This window comes from Triticum urartu, chromosome 4A (genome assembly GCF_056163025.1).
Source record: "Triticum urartu cultivar PI428250 chromosome 4A, HENAU_Tu73, whole genome shotgun sequence".
In the NCBI taxonomy this organism is placed as follows: Eukaryota; Viridiplantae; Streptophyta; class Magnoliopsida; order Poales; family Poaceae; genus Triticum; species Triticum urartu.
Window position 1 is genome coordinate 184,408,170 of NC_141876.1, and position 17,348 is coordinate 184,425,517.

The window sequence follows — 17,348 nt, forward strand, 5'->3', positions numbered from 1 at the left end:
TCTGCTGCAGGCAACGTAGCCCTAGCCCGCCGCTAGTAGAAGTTTGCCCGCGCGCGCGGCCTGGGCAGGCGGTGCACCGTCCACTTCAAGTACGACGGCGCAACGACCCTCTTCGTGAGGGTGTTCGAGGAAGACGCTCGCTGCGCCGGATGCTGCCCTGAAGACGACGATGATGGTGGCAAGGTGCTTGGCCTTGGCGATGGCTGTGATGAGCACGAGGGTGGCCTTGCCTGCAGCGGCGACCGCGGTTCGCCCAGCTACAACAGCTCCTCCTCTGGTGAAAGCTCCACCAGCGGCGGCTATGACTAGCCGCCACGCCGTCGGGCCCCCTTCGTGGATAGTGGCACTTCATCCCATCGTCGCGCCTCGGTGAAGCGCGAGGAGGGCTCTGGATGAGTCCGGGGGCCGACCCTCGTGAGCAGCCGCGTCGTAGGAGCCTCTTTTGCTTGTCCTCTCTTTCCTTTCCCCTACATTGTCAGAATGAATTCGGGGCCCTGCGAGGGCGTGTAATGAACCGTGGTGCTTATGTTCCTTTTATGGTGTGTTTATTGTTTCCGGGTTGTGTTGTGAGATCTATGCCTTATACGGGTGAAAAGGGGGAACTTAGCTCGATGCACCAAGGGTAGCTCTGACCTCACGAGGGCGCGCGTCTCTTGGCACCTGGTGGGGCTTCCCCACTATTTATTCGGGTAACATCGCGAAGCAGCAAAAACTTGTTAAGAAATCTTTAATTCTTCCTGCACGAGGCCTCGGGTATGGGCTGGTTAGGGCCAAACGCACCGCGTCGCGGTACCCGTGGGGCACGGTCAAAAAGGGGGATGCGCCGATCAAAAACTCAGATGAGAACGCCCCGCGAAGGCCAGGGGAGTGTACATTTGCACACTACCTGTCCAGCCACCCTCGCGGGGTGTCCAAGGGAGTGCATCGGGCAACTGTCGCCTTCCCTGGCGGAAAACAAAGGGTCGAGGGAAGAAACAGGAAGAAGAGGCAAGCCAACAAGAAACGCCGGAACTCCAAATTTCATTAAAGGAAAAGTGGCAAGCCAACTACATAAAGCAAATGAACAGCCGCGTCCGGCACCTAGTCTAGTCATCTCACTTGCGCGGAGCTAAGTGCTGCCCCTAGGACATGGGAGGGAGCCGTCGATGCCCATGGGCGGCACTCCTGAGACTTCGGTGCATGCATAGCCCCACTCATTATTACGTGTGAGTGTCACGAGAGGAGACCTTCACAGGCACTCGGCCTTGCTTGTTGCGTAGAACTTACGGAGGTGCTGGATGTTCCAGGCGTTCTGGATGGGGACCCCGTCCTGCGTCTCGAGGCGTGCGGTGCCAGGCCTGGAGACGCATGCAATCCTAAATGGGCCCTCCCACATGGGTGAGAGCTTATGCAACCCTTCCCTAGAGAGCACCTGCCTCAGGACGAGATCGCCCACCTCAAGCGTCCTGGAGGGGATGCTGTGACAGTGGTACCGTCGCAACGCCTGTTGGTATCTTGCCCCTCGGAGCGAGGCTTCACGGAGGCGTTCCTCCCCCTACACAAGGTCCATCCCCCGCATGGCATCCTGCTGCGTCTCATCAAACGCCAGGACAGGCGCGGAGCGATGCCTGACCTCATTTGTGAGAACTGCTTCTGCTCCGTAGACGAGGAAGAACGGGGTCTCACCTGTTGGCTTTATGGTGGTGGTGCCTATGGACCATAGCACACACTGGAGCTCGTTGTGCCAGCCCCTACCGCATGCTTCGAGCTTCTTCTGGAAGCTCCGTGTCTTGAGGCCTCTCAAGACCTCGGCGTTGGCGCGCTCAACTTGGCAATTCCTCCTGAGGTGTGTGATACGTCCATTTTGCATCATGCTTTTATATTGATATTTATTGCATTATGGGCTGTTATTACACATTATGTCACAATACTTATGCCTATTCTCTCTTATTTTACAAGGTTTACATGAAGAGGGGGAATGCTGGCAGCTGGAATTCTGGGCTGGAAAAGGAGCAGATATTAGAGACCTATTCTGCACATCTCCAAAAGTCCTAAAACTTCAGAATATATAAAAAATATTGGGCGAAAGAAGTACCAGAGGGGGGCCACCCACTGTCCCCAAAAGTCCTAAAACTTTAGAATATATAAAAAATATTCCCTGGGCGCGCCCCCTGCCTCGTAGGCCCCTTAGCAGCTCTCTGATGCCCATCATTGGCTATATGGAGTCTTTTGTCGAGAAAAAAATCATAAGCAAGCTTTCGGGAAGAAACTCCGCCGCCACGAGGCGGAACCTTTGCGGAACCAATCTAAGGCTCCGGTGGAGCTGTTCTGCGAGGGAAACTTCCCTCCGGGAGGGGGAAATCATCACCATCGGCATCACTAACGATCCTCTCATCGAGAGGGGGTCAATCTCCATCAACATCTTCACCAGCACCATCTCATCTCAAACCCTAGTTCATATCTTATATCCAATCTTTGTCCCAAAGGCTCAGATTGGTACCTGTGGGTTGCTAGTAGTGTTGATTACTCCTTGTAGTTGATGCTAGTTGGTTTACATGGTGGAAGATCATATGTTCAGATCCATTATGCATATTAATACCCCTCTGATTATGAACATGAATATGATTTGTGAGTAGTTATGTTTGTTCCTGAGGACATGGGAGAAGTCTTGCTATAAGTAGTCATGTGAATTTGGTATTCGTTCGGTATGTTGATGAGATGTATGTTGTCTCTCCTCTAGTGGTGTCATGTGAACGTTGACTACATGACACTTCACCATTGATTGGGCCTAGAGGAAGGCATTGTAAGTAATAAGTAGATGATGGGTTGCAAGAGTGACAGAAGCTTAAACCCTAGTTTATGCGTTGCTTCATAAGGGGCTGATTTGGATCCATATGTTTCATCCTATGGTTAGGTTTACCTTAATACTTCTGTTCTAGTTGCGGATGCTTGCAATAGGGTTTAATCATAAGTGGGATGCTTGTCCAAGGAAGGATAGTACCCAAACACCGGTCCACCCACATATCAAATTATCAAAGTATCGAACGTGAATCATATGAGCATGATGAAAACTAGCTTGACGATAATTCCCATGTGTCCTCGGGAGCGCTTTCCTTTATATAAGAGTTTGTCCAGGCTTGTGCTTTGATACAAAAATGATTGGGCCATCTTTCCCTTATTTACTTTTATTGTTTGTTACCCGTTACCAAGTACCTTATCACAAAACTATCTATTACCGACAATTTCAGTGCTTGCAGAAAATACCTTGCTGAAAACCGCTTATCATTTACTTATGCTCCTCGTTGGGTTCGACACTCTTACTTATCGAAAAGGCTACGATAGATCCCTACACTTGTGGGTCATCAGTGTGCCACATGACTTGTGGGTCTGCATTCGAAGGTTCGCACAATAGGTCTTGAAGAGATTGCTAGTGATCTGTGAGCCGTTGTCGGTGATGATGCGGTTAGGGACCCCGAACCAGCTTGCGAGGCCCTTGATGAACTTCACTGCTGACTTGGCTGGGATGGTGCGGACTGCATGAACCTCTGCCCATTTGGTAAACTTGTCAATGGCGACATAGAGGTAGCGGTAGCCCCCAGGCGCTCGCGGGAATGGACCCATGATGTCCAGCCCCCAGACCGTGAAGGGCCACGAAAGCGGGATAGTCTGGAGGCCCTGGGCCGGTTGGTGGGTTTGCTTCACATGGAACTGGCAGGCCTCGCAGGACCTTACCAGCTCAGTCACATCGTCGAGTGTCGCGGGCCTGTAGAACCCGCTGTGGAATGCCTTGCCAACCAGGGTACAAGACGATGAGTGATGCCCGCAGTCTCCATATTGTATGTGAGCCAGCAGATCATTCCCCCGCTCCCTAGAGATGCATAGCAAGAAAACATCATTTGGTCGTTTTCTGTACAGCTCACCATCCTAGATGCAGTATGTCGTAGCCTGCCGGACCACATGCTTCGCGTCCCCCTCCTTCTCCGGCAGCACCCCAGGCATCATATATGCCTTGAATTCCTCGGTCCTGTACCCCTCCCGAGGCTCGCGCGCCAGGAGCAGACATGCTCCCGAAGTTGGACCGCAAGCGGGGACTCCCGAGGCTAGTGGCTGAGGGAGTTCTTCTCGAGGTAATGTAGTCTCCACGGCCGTAGGGGCCGCCGAAGGCTTGAAGAGTCGCTCTTCGAAGACACCAGGTTCTTGGGGTAGCCGCCTCGACGCCTTCTTGGCAATTTCGTCAGCTTCCTTGTTGGTGTCGCGTGGCACATGCCGTAGCACTAAGCCTAGGAATTGCTTCTCCATCTTGCACACTTTCGCGAGGTATGCCTCCATATGCTCTTCCCTTGGTTCATACACCTTGTTGGAGAAGTTGACAAGGAGCTGCAAGTCACCCTTGATGGTGAGATGCTTCACCCCAAGGCTGCGGCAGCCATGAGTCCAGTGATCAACCCCTCATACTCCAAGATGTTGTTGGAGACCTTCTCACCTAGCTGGAAGCAGCGCTGCACAACATAATATAGCTTGTCTTGGGTGGGCGAGATGAGCACAACGCCAGCCCCTGAGCCTTTCCGTGCGAAAGCGCCATCGAAGTACATGACCCAGCCTTCCGGTGCTCCACTTCCAAGAGAGAGGGGTCGCCTCTTGCCCGCTTCGGGCTCCGGAGCATCGGTCCATTCCACTACGAAGTCAGCAAGCGCAGCTCTCTTGATAACCATGGTCGTGCAGTTCAATGTTCCATTCAGCGACTCTCCCCACGACAATGGGGCTCCGGAGCACCCTCTACAAGGGGTAGGCTGAGAATACCTTAATCAGGTGGCCTTGGAAATAAAGGCGTAACTTGCGTGAGGCCACCAGGAGCGCGAGTAAGAACTTCTGCGGCATTGGGTACCATGCTCTTGTGTCCCGTAGCACGGTGCTGGCAAAGTATACTGGGTGCTCGACGAGGACGGCAGCGTCAACGGAGCCTATGTCTTCCAGAGGTTGTGGTGCCTCCTGAGGTGGGGGACTTCAGGAGCCTGGTCGCCCATCTGGGCATCCGCGGGCCCTTGTACGCCATCTTGTGGTGCGTGATCGTCTGTGTGCATTATCTTGGTCTTAGTGGTGCCGTCCTGTGACTATACCATTCTAGCTGAGGGTGCGGTATTGCGCTGCGGGTCCTTGGCCCGGCGCTCCTCCCTAATTGCCACCAATGCCGCGCTGGTGGAGTGAGGCATACAGGCCAGATAGAGCACTAGAGGCCCGAGAGGGCAAGGTGCCACCATCACCTGTGGGCTGGTTAGGTATCTCTTGAGGTCTTGACGCCAGATATGCCTCTGGGGTCCATTCGAATGGGCATTTCTTCTTCATCAGTTTGAAGAACAGTAGAGCGTGCTCCCCCAGCTTGGAGATGAAGCGCCCCAGCGAGGTCACACAGCCTGCAAGTTTTTGCATTTCCTCGAGAGTTTGTGGTTAGCCTCAATCCCTCTGTGAGAAACGAGGAAACCTAGTAGCTTGCTGGAGAGGACACTGAACGCGCACTTCTCTGGGTTAACCCGCAAATCCACCTGGCGCAGGCTAGTGAAGTTCTCCTCCAGATCCAAAATCAGGGTTCTTGCCTCCCAAGAATTCACCATGATGTCGTCGATGTAGGCTTCAACGTTTCTGCCGACCTGCTGACCCAGGGCAATGTGCATCAGCCGCTGGAGGATCGCCGCAGCGTTGCGCAGTCCAAATGGCATTGAGGTGTAGCAGTACACCCCGCACGGGGACAGGAAGGTGGTCTTCTCCACATCCTACACTGCCATCTTGACCTGGTGATAGCCTGACAACACGTCTAGGAAGCACAGCAGGTCGCACTCGGCGGTGGAGTCGACGATCTGGTCGATACGCGGAAGCAGGAACGGGTCTTGGGGACATGCCTTGTTGAGGTTGGTGAAATTACACACATGCGTTCCTTCCCTCCTTTCTTTGGCACAACGGCGGGGTTCGCCAGCCACTCCGGGTACCGGACCTCACGAATGACACCTGCCGCCTCCAGCTTGTGAGTTTCCTGGACGATGAAGGACTGCTTCTCCGTGGACTGTCGCCGCGCCTTCTCCTTCAAAGGGCACACATTGGGGCACACCCTTAAGTGATGCTCGATTACCCCCTTGGAACCCCTACCAGCTTCTTGGGTTCCTAGGCTAATATCTCCTTGTTCGCACACAAGAACTTCACTAATGCCTCCTCATGACCAGGGTCGAGGCCGGTGTCTATGGTGAAGGTTGCCCCCGAGGATCCACCTTCCTTGACCGGCACTTGCTTTGTTTTGGCCCGGTCTTGAGTGAACACCTGCTTCTTCTTTGTCGGTTCGGCTTGCTTATCCCCTGCAGTGGCTTTGCCGGCCGGGCATGCTGCCACTGTGGCCCTGAAGGTAAGCTTAAGAGCCTCTAGAGCTTCCTTTGTGTCTCCGGCCATGGTGATGACGCCGCTGCTGCCCAGCATGTTCATGAGGTTGTAGGCCGGATGGGTTGCTGCCATGAACTGAGCCAAAGCAGGGTACCCGAGGATGGCGTTGTACGGCAGGCCGATGCCGGCGACATGGAAGTCGATGTGTTCGGTACGGTAGTTGTCTCGGGTACCGAAGGTGACCAGGAGGCATATTTGCCCAAAGGGGCTGGTAGACCTGTTGGCGTCCTGGGAACGGGGGTCCCCAGACTTGCCTGCCTGCGACCCACGGCGTGGCTCCACCAGCGGCCCTGTACGGCCCATCTTCACCAGCAAACACTCAAGACCCTCGCGAGGAGCCAAGCGTGACGAGGCGGACAACGCAAGACCTCCTCGGGGTGGCCTCACCAGGCTGGCTCGTGAGGGGCAGTGAGATCAAGGCAAGGGGCACCTCGCAAAGTTCCTGTGATGCAAGCCATGACGTCCAAGGCTAGGCGGGCACCAGGCGGGCGCTAGCGTGCATAGTGTCCTCATTTCCTCTTTGGTGCTAAAGAAGCAAGCGCACGAGCGGAGTCCTGAGGCATCAAGCAAAGGTTTCCATATAGGTGCAGCATCATCACCCGAGCCTCTGACAGGCGTAGACCATCTTTTGTCAGCATAGCTTGTACTAGCTGCACCCCTTCAAATTGGTTGTTGTGGGATCACTTCCCGCCTAGTATTTGGGGAGAGGACCCGGGCCTCTATTAATAGGGCTAGCCACCACCGTAGCTAGGGATCGGCTCATCTGGAGAGAGATCATCCCCAACCACACAAGCTCATCTAGCTCAAGAACACCTCTCCTGAGGAGGCTGTTCTTCCCTTGTACTTGTTCATCCCCAGCCTACAAGGCAATCCACCACACCACACTAGAGTAGGGTATTACACTGCAACAGTGGCCCAAACCAGTATAAACTCTTGTGTCCTTTGTTCCTTCGGTTCGGCGAGCTAGGCTTTGAGATCGTTGCGAGAGCGTGAGCTAGGGGAGAGAGATCTTCGTGCGCACCCCAGTGTTCGAACCTCAAGGGTTTGCTGGAACCCATAATACGACATTTGGCGCGCTAGGTAGGGGGCGCCGGCATTCCATCCCTCCGTCGACTCTGCCTCTCCGGCCGGTCCCCGTGGCCAGCGCGGCTCCTCCGACTGGATCGGCGAGCGACCCCGACGGCGCCGAGGGTCTCAGGGCCTTCGCCCCCACCCTGCGGTGGGTGAAGTGGCCGTGTGAGTTCAAGCTGGAGATGTCGCCCCGCTACGACGGCGCGGCGGATCCATCAACCTTCTTGCTGGCATACGAGGAGGCTGTCTTGGAAGCTAGGGGTGACGACAGGTCATGGCCAACTGGTTCCCCATGGCCCTCGCCGGTGCGCCACGTGCCTGGCTGCTCAACCAACCGGGATCCTCTGTAGCCACCTAGGAGGGGCTACGCGGCCTTTTCGTTGCACGCTTTGCGGCACGTGCGCCCGTCGCCGTCACGGCCCTCCTCGGCGGCTCGCGAGCACCACCCTCAAACCGCCACACCAAGCAGTTCTTCCGCTAGATCAGCGCTGCCTCTGTGCAGCGAGGAGCCCCTCCAGGATGGGCGGCGCCCAAGGCCGACCTCACCTTCGACTCGGGGGATCACCCCAGAACCACGGCCGGCTCGGGTGCACTCCGAATTCTCTGCACGCCCGCCATCTGCAACGTCTCCATGACCAAGACCCTCATCGACAGCGGAGCAGGCCTCAACGTGCTCTCCGTGGAAGCTTTCGGCTTGCTTCACGTGTCGTACGGCCGGCTCCGCCCCACCAAGCCTTTCCCCAGAGTCGGTAGAGGGTCTTGTCAGATTTCGGGTTCCGGTAAAACCCTTGAGGTTCAAACACTAGGGTGCGCACGAAGATCTCTCCTCCCTCTAGCTCACAAGCTCACCGCGATCTCAAGCCGCAACGCGTCGAACTCGCAGAATAAAGGGACACAAGATTTATACTGGTTCGGGCCACCGATGCTGTGTAATACCCTACTCCACTGTGGTGTGGTGGATTGCCTCTTGGGCTGAGGATGAACAGTTACAAGGGAAGAACAACCTCCTGAGGAGAGGTGCTCTTGTGCTTGGCAAGTTTATGCGGTCGAGGATCTCTCTCCATCCCTCGATGAGCCGATCCCTAGCTAGGATGGTGGCTAGCCCTATTTATAGAGGCCCAAGTCCTCTTCCCAAATATTAGGCAGGAAGGGATCCCAGAATGTCCAATTTGAAGGGGGACAACTAGTACAAGCGATCCTAACAAAAGATGGTCTTCGCCTGTCAAAGGCTCGGGTGATGGTGCCATCTTGGGTTCCACATTGACCTCCGTCCTGCCGTCCTGCTGGTCTTGGTCTCATTGCACCGATATGGAAACCTTTTCTTGATGCCTCGGGACTTCGTGCCTCCACTTGCTTGTTTAGCACCAAAGATGAAACAAGGACACTGCGCACGCTGGCGCCCCCCTGGTGCCCACCTGGCCTTGGTCGTCATGGCTTGCGCCATAGGAACCTCGCGAGGTGCCCCTTGTCTTGATCTCTTCGCCCCTCGTGAGCCAGCCTAGCGAGGACGCCGCCGAGGAGGTCTTGTGTCGTTCGCCTCACGAGGCTTGGCCCCTCGCGAGGGTCTTTAGTGTTTGCTCGTGAAGATGGGTCGTACAGTGCCGCTGGTGGAGCCACGCCGTGGGCCGCAGGTAGGAAAGTCCGGGGACCCCCATTCCCAGGATGCCGACAGTAGCCCCCGGGGCCAAGGCGTGCTCGGGCTGGGCTTCAAGGCGAAGCCATGGGGCATGTGCCGAGCGTAGCGGCCCCAACAGCCTGCGGCCACGTTTGACGCATGGCGGTTGATTGGATGTGGGAATCTCTGCTTCCCCATGCTGCCTCGGCAACTGCCCCACTGACAAACGACTGGCGCAGGCTAGATTTACCTTCCTTACTTTCCTTCGTCTTTCTCCAGATCCCCTTTCTTTCCGTTCGTTCTCAGAGACTCCATATCCACCCAGGTCCTCCTTTGAGCTTGCCGTTGATGGCGCCCAAAAAAGCCCGGGCTTCTCCTTCGCCATCCTAGTACCAACGCGCACTCGAAGTGCTGAGCGTGTCAGAGAAGAACCTTCCCGCCACGCACTTGATGATGGCGGAGGGCGATGAGAAGAGGAAGACTGTGCTCCGGGTCGGCTCCGCCGAGCCTGAGGCCCATGGCAGCACTTTCTACCCCTTGATGACGAGCAGCATCATCGCCGGGTTGGTTCCCCCCTTCTCCGACTTCTTCTTCTCCGTCCTCAGTCACTTTAAGATCCATGCCCTCCATCTTCATTCCAACTCCGTCCTTCTCCTGTCGATCTTCGCCTTCTACTATGAGGCGTACGTCGAAGTGATGCCGTCAGTGGCGATGCTGCGCCACTTCTTCTTTCTTCGGCTTAAGGAGGGCCCCTGCTTAGGGTGCGTTGGCTTCGTCACGGCCAACAAAACCGATGCCATCTCGAAGGCCGGGAAGAAGGCCGAGGGCTTCAGGAGCAAGTGGGTCCTGATGTACACCAAGCACGTCCACCCTCGGCTGGTGCTACCGATGGAGATGCATGTGTCCCATGAGGGATGGCTTCACGCGAAGCTCACCGATCCGCGGGTGACACAGGTGCTGGAGAGGATGACCGCCGACCTAAAGCTCGGCGACTCGAGAACGGCGAAGCTGACAGGGGCCATGATTGCCCATGAATTCATGGTGCAGCACGTGGCTCCCCTCCAGTCGCTCCCGCGCCCGCTGTGGAAGCTTGGAGACGAAGGGGACGACCTCCGCTTGCGCTTAGAGCCCCTTTCCGATGAGGAATAGCGCTCGAATATTCTTTCCTTGCTCAGGGATGACCAAGGGTACCATCCTGATGGCTTGTTCCCTTGTACCGCCGCCTGGATGGGGCGAAGGTTGTCGCCACTCTGCCTGTCTTCGACGAGCATGGGGTCATGCCGCCTGCGCCCACAAACATCCCAGTGGCGACAACTCCGGTGGTCGTGTCTTCTGGCGAGTCTCGCAAGGAGGGAGAAGAGGAAGAAGAGGGAGAGGAGGAGCGTGACTCGGAGGCGACCCGCAAAGGGGCGAGGGAGACCTCCCCCTTGCGGAAGGCCAACATCCTCCGCACCCTGCCTGATGACGATGATGAGGCCAACAGGACAGGGATTGTTGGGTGTTCAAGCAGGCCGGCAAGTTAATTGCCGAAAACAAGGACAAGGGGCTGCATAGCAATGACGAGGAGGAGCCCCGGTAGCCGCACACCAGAGGACAGAAGAGGTTTCCCCCGCAAGTGCGTACGGTGAACATGATATAAGCAACCCACATCCCCAAGAGGGAGCGGAAGCGTGCGCTCAGGGACGTATATGCGTTGGAGCCAGTCGCCCCAAAGTTCAACCCTTGGTCCCCCTATCCGATCACCTTCGATCGCAGGGACCACCCCACTAGTATCCGTCATGGCAGATTTTCCGCACTAGTCCTAGACCTAATCATTGACTGATTCCACCTCACTCGAGTCCTTATGGATGGCGGCAGCAGCCTGAACCTACTTTATCAGGACACAGTGCGCAAAATGGGTATAGACCCCTCAAGGATCAAACCCACAAAAACGACCTTTAAACGCGTCATTCCAGGTGTGGAGGCCCATTGCACAGGCTCAATTACACCGAAAGTGGTCTTCGGATCCCCGGATAATTTCCGAAGCGAAGGGTTAATCTTTGATATAGTAACGTTCCGCAGTGGTTATCACGCGCTGCTCAGGCGAACCGCATTTGCTAGATTCAATGCGGTACCGCATTATGCATACCTAAAGCTCAAGATTCCAGGACCTCGCGGAGTTATTACAGTCAATGGAAACACAAAGCGCTCTCTTTGAACAGAGGAGCACACCGCGGCCCTCGCAGCAGAAGCGCAAAGCAACCTCTCAAGGCAATCAACCAGTTCGACGCTTCAAGGCCCGGACACCTTCAAGCGCGCTCGGAGCAATCGGCAAATAGACCACCTGGTGCGATCGGAGCTCGTGTAGCAATACGGCAGCCACCCCAATCCTAGCCCAATGGTGAAGCTTGTGCCACGCGTACATAATTACGCATTAAAAATACCATGGGCACAGGTGGGGAGGGGGCACAACTGCGGCACGCCCCAAGACACGGCTTAAACCGCACTAGGGTCTTCCCATTTGGTTATTTTTCTCTTTTTTTTCAGGACCTTAATCTCTGGAAACACTGTCCGGCAGCACTATTGCCGAACACATGATGCACCAACCAAGGAGGCAGACATCTACGTCATACCACAGAATTCCCAGGTGGATTACAGTAACGAGCGAAATATTCGATTTAATATCATTCCTCAGCTTGCCCTTGGAAGGGACATAGTCCTACTCTTTGCTTATCGAACTATCTGTATCACTCTGCTTTAACACAATTTTTTGAATGAACAATGCATGACATTACGACTATTATTGTATTCTTGTTATATATATATATATATGTGTGTGTGTGTGTGTTCATTAATGACGCCTTGCAACCGTACACTTTGGTACGGCCAATACACCAGGGGCTTACGTACCCCACAATACGGTGTGAAAAGTCCGAACACTTTCACAAGTGCGGCACCCTGAACTTATAGCTCCGAATCATGTCTTTGGTCAAATGTTGGGTTTGCCCGACTCCTATCTTTTGGTACCTTACGTTCCGCTCTATCGGCTAAGGTAGCGCTAGGAGAACTACTGCGATTGTGCCCCGGTTCTGCTGGGTTCAGCACCTTAGTAGAGAAAGCTAAAGCTGACTGTCATGATAAGGCGAGAGACTGTTGCTGTTCGGCGAGGTTTTCATGTCCCTAAAGACTTATGACGCTTAGAGCGAGGGGCCGGCCCTGTCCAGCTTAAAGGCGTGTATCACGCCCCAAATTCGGCCTTCCGAATACCAGGGGCTTCGCCAAAATTTAAAATTACAGAATTCTATGGCTAAGTGAGAGTGATAAAGCATTATTAGTCTGGTTGCCTTGTTCGCTGTGCTGAGAACCTCCCTTGAAGGACCCAAACATGGGAACAAGAGTGCTCCGGTTTATCCCGAACACCCCAGCACTCGTGGCATGGGGGCAGAAGCCGAGGACTAGCCATCTCTCAGATTGGATAAACAGCCAAACATAAGGTAATATTTTAAATTCAAACAAGCGTTGCATAGCCCATATGAAACACGTTTTCATAAATACAGGATAAAACGAGCAAGTCTCACTCAAATATTACATCTTTTGAACACTCGTCCGCTATGAGATGGGCACCCGGCAGAACACCCTCGTAGTACATCTCGGGGTGGCGGTGCTCCTTGCCCTCCGGCGGCCCCTCCTTGATCAGCTTCACGGCGTCTAGCTTGACCCACTGCAATTTCACATGGATGAAAGCCCGCCGTGCACCTTCAATGCAGACAGATCGCTTGACGACCTCCAGCCGCGGGCAGGCATCCACAAGCTACCTCACCAGGCCGAAGAAGCTGTTCGGAAGGGCGTCGCCAGGCCACAGCCGGACTATAAAGCTCTTCATGGCCCGATCGGCCACCTTATGTAGCTCGACCATCTACTTCAGCTGGTCGCTCATTGGCACCGGGTGTTCGGCCTAAGAATACAGAGACCAAAACAGCTTCTCCGTTGAGCTTCCATCTTCGGCCTGGTAAAATTATGCGGCATCGGACACACTGCGGGGCAAATCTGCGAATGCTCCTGGAGAGCTCCAGATTCGGGTAAGTAATCGGTAATTTACTTTTACATGCTTGCTTTGCATATAGAAAGCCTTACCCGCCGCTATCTTCTTTATCACGTCGATCTCCTGGAGGGCCTTTTGGGCTTCAGCCTTGGCACTTTTTGCACTCTCGAGGGCCGCGGCAAGCTCAGACTCTCGCATCTTTGAGTCAAGCTCCAACGCCTCGTGCTTCGCCACGAGAGCCTGGAGCTCTTGCTGCACCTCGCCCACCCGAGCCTCGTGCTTCTCTCGCTCGGTACGCTCCTTGGCCGCTTTATGTTCGGCCTTGGTTAGCGCTTGCTTCAGGATCGCCACCTCTGTCGTGGCCCCTGGCAATTACACGATGATCCTGTCATTTTGCAATCGTGTCTTCCTTTATATATACATATCTGTAGACAGGGTACTAGTTACCCTTGTTCTCCTCAAGCTGCCTCTTGGCAAGGCCGAGCTCTTTCCTGGACCCCTCAAGGTCCTGCTTCAGTACGGCGACCTCCGCAGTCAGTGCGACGGATGCCAGCAGCGAAGCCTGCATATGCATATTGACATACTTACATTAGACTCCTGCGATATTATTTGATCCTCTGTTCAGCTTTTCTTTGTGAACACCGAACAAAGCATCAGGGGCTACTGTCTATGCGGTAATATTTCTACTACATTTTAAAGCACTTACGTCGAAGCCTGTTAGAAGGCTGCACATGCTTCAGTCAACCTGCTCTTGGCGGACTGAACCTTCTGGACCACCGCACTCATAACAGTACGGTGCTCCTCTTTGATGGAAGCGCTGCGAAGCGCTTCCAGCAGATTGTCCGGCACCTCTGGATGGACAGAGGCCACCGGCATAGGCGTCTTGCCCCTCTTAGAAGGAGGCCGCCTGGCCGAGCCTGGAACCGCTGGAGGTTCCGGCGCGGTGTTCGGCTGAGGGCCAAACTCGGAGCTCTCAGGGGCCCCGTCCCCTTGGTTCCCGGAGTCCGGAAGGTCGCCTTGGGGCGCCTCCGGGACTGTCTCCCCTCGATCCGATGCCTCTTGAGACAACACCTCGGTGTCGTCGGTAGGATGAGGGGAGGTGGCGGTCGGGACTGGATCGCTGTCCATGTTCAACGAGCCCAGGGAGCCATCCGATGATACATCGATACTGGCTCATGGCGATCTGCATAATTATGTTCGGCGTTAGGGAAGAGAGTGCGACAAAGGAATTCTATGAGTTACTCTGGTATCTGAATACTTACGATCTTCCCGGGGGCTTGGCCCTGGGCAACCACTCGTCTTCGCTTCGGCGGCGGTGGAACTGTCCGGAAGGAGAGTCCTTCCCTTCTTGGACCCTTCGCCCCCCCAGTTGGGGCGTCCTTCCTTTTATTATCTCCCCCAGCCGGTGGGGGAGCATCTTCTTCTTCCTCCTCGTCTTCAGGGGAAGAGTGCGCCGCAGAGTCATCGGACGGTGAGTCCGACGACGCCTGGCGTCGGGAACTCTTTCGGGTTCTCTTGGCATTCTTGGTCATCTTCGGCACCGTATAAGGGGCCGGAGTCAGCATCTTTGTCAGAAGAGCGTCTGCGGGGCCTTCGGGCAAAGGAGCTGGACAGTCGATCTGTCCAGCCGTCTCCTGCCAGTCCTGTCAAAGGTACGGTAGTTTAGATCCCGCATGGAGTCAATCTATAAAAAATAAGTATCCTATGAAAGGTAAAGTTGCTTACCGCACTGGCTTGGCGCTTCACGCTCAATCCGCGATCGTCAGTAGTAGGGGGGGGGCCTCGGCGCTTTTGAATAACACCCTCCAAGCATCTTCGTGAGTCATGTCGAAGAGCCTGTTCAGAGTTCGGTGCTGTGCCGGGTCGAACTCACACAAGTTGAACTCCCGTTGTTGGCACGGGAGGATCTGGCGGTGGAGCATGACCTGGACCACGTTGACAAGTTTGAGATTCTTGTTCACCATGTTTTGAATACATGTTTGGAGTCCGGTCAGCTCTCCCAAACTACCCCAGGATAGGCCCTTCTCTTTCCAGGAAGTGAGCCGCGTGGGGATGCCAGATCGGAACTCGGGGGCCGCTGCCCATGCAGGGTCACGCAGCTCGGTGATGTAGAACCACCCCGATTGCCACCCCTTTATGGTTTCCACGAAGGATCCCTCGAGCCATGTTACGTTGGGCATCTTGCCCACCATGGCGCCTCCGCACTCCGCCTGGCGCCCTCCCACAACCTTCGGCATGATATTGAAGGTCTTCAACCATAAGCCGAAGTGGGGTTTGATGCGGAGGAAGGCCTCACACACGACGATAAACGCCGAGATGTTGAGGATGAAATTCGGGGCCAGATCGTGGAAATCCAGGCCGTAATAGAACATGAGCCCCCGGACGAATGGATGGAGAGGGAATCCCAGTCCACGGAGGAAATGGGTGAGGAACACTACCCTCTCATGGGGCCTAGGGGTGGGTATGAGCTGCCCCTCATCTGGGAGCCGGTGCGCGATGTCGTCGGGCAGGTTTCCGGCTCTCCTCAGTTTTTTGATGTCTCCATCCATGACGGAGGAGACCATCCACCTGCCTCCCGCTCCGGACATGGTTGAGAAGGTTGAGGTTGGAAGTGCGGACTTGGGCGCTAGAGCTCGAATGTGCAAAAACGGATGAGCAAAGGAGGAAGAAAGCGTGGATAGAAAGGTGAATCCCTATCCCATTATATGGGCGGACGAAACTACGCGTCCCCACTTGCCTAGTAAAACTCGCTTATCCCCCAAGCACCGTAATCGATGGCGCGGTTGGGTTACCCACGCCCGTATTGATGAGAATCCCGTAATAAGGGGACACGATCTCTGCTTTGACAAGACGTGTCGAAAAACTGCCTCGCGTTATGTGCGGGGCTGGTTAAAGGAATCGGTTCGAATAATCACCGGGCCATGACATAACGTCATACTGTCAAAACAAGTCAGCAAATTAGATTTGCGAAAATATTATTCTCTCTATGGTGGTATGTGGAACTTATTTTGCAGGGTCAGACACTATCCTCGTATTCAAATTCTTCTGTGATGTATTCGGAGAAGGAACCCGCCTTGCAATGCCAAAGACAATACTGCACGCCGGACTCATCGTCATTGAAGCCTGGTTCAGGGGCTATTGAGGGAGTCCTGGATTAGGGGGTCTCCCGACAGCCGGACTATCTCCATTGGCCGGACTGTTAGACTATGAAGATACAAGATTCAAGACTTCGTCTCGTGTCCGAATAGGACTCTACTTGGCATGGAAGGCAAGCTAGGAAATACGGATATGGATATCTCCTCCTTTGTAACCGACCTTGTGTAACCCTAACCCTCTCTGGTGTCTATATAAACCGAAGGGTTTTAGTCTGTAGGACAACAACAACAACGACAACATACAATCATACCATAGGCTAGCTTCTAGGGTTTAGCCTCCCTGATCTCGTGGTAGATCTACTCTTGTACTACCCATATCATCAATATTAATCAAGCAGGACGTAGGGTTTTACCTTCATCAAGAGGGCCCGAACCTGGGTAAAACATTGTGTCCCCTGCCTCCTGTTACCATCCGGCCTAGAGGCATAGTTCGGATCCCCATACCCGAGATCCACTGATTCTGACACCGACAGGGAGGAGCTGCATACTGCAGCGGGCTCCTCGAGGTCCTAGGGGGAACCAAAGAGGAAACTGGCACTCTGCGCCCACTGGCGCCCGCCTGGCCTTGGTCGTCATATCTCGCATCATGGGAACCTGACGAGGTGCCCCTCGCCTTGATCTTTCCGCTCCTCGCAAGCCAGCCTAGTGAGGCTTCCCTGAGGAGGTCTTGTGTTGTCCGCCTCACGAGGCTTGGCCCCTCGTGAGGGTCTTCAGCGTTGGTTAATGAAGATGGGCCATACCAGTCCGCTGGTCGAGCCACGCCTTTGGCCGCAGGCAGGCAAGTCTGGGTACCCCCGTTCCCAGGACGCCGACACCCCCATCTACGTGTCATGCCATGGCTCCTCCATTGGGGAACGTAGTAATTTCAAAAAAAATCCTACGCACACGCCAGATCATGGTGATGCATAGCAACGAGAGCAGAGAGTGTGTCTACGTACCCTCGTAGACCGTTCACGGAAGCATTATATCAACGCGGTTGATGTAGTCATACATCTTCACGATCCGACCGATCCAAGTACCGAAAGCACGGCACCTCCAAGTTCTGCACACGTTCGGCTCGGTGACGTCCTTGCCTTCTTGATCC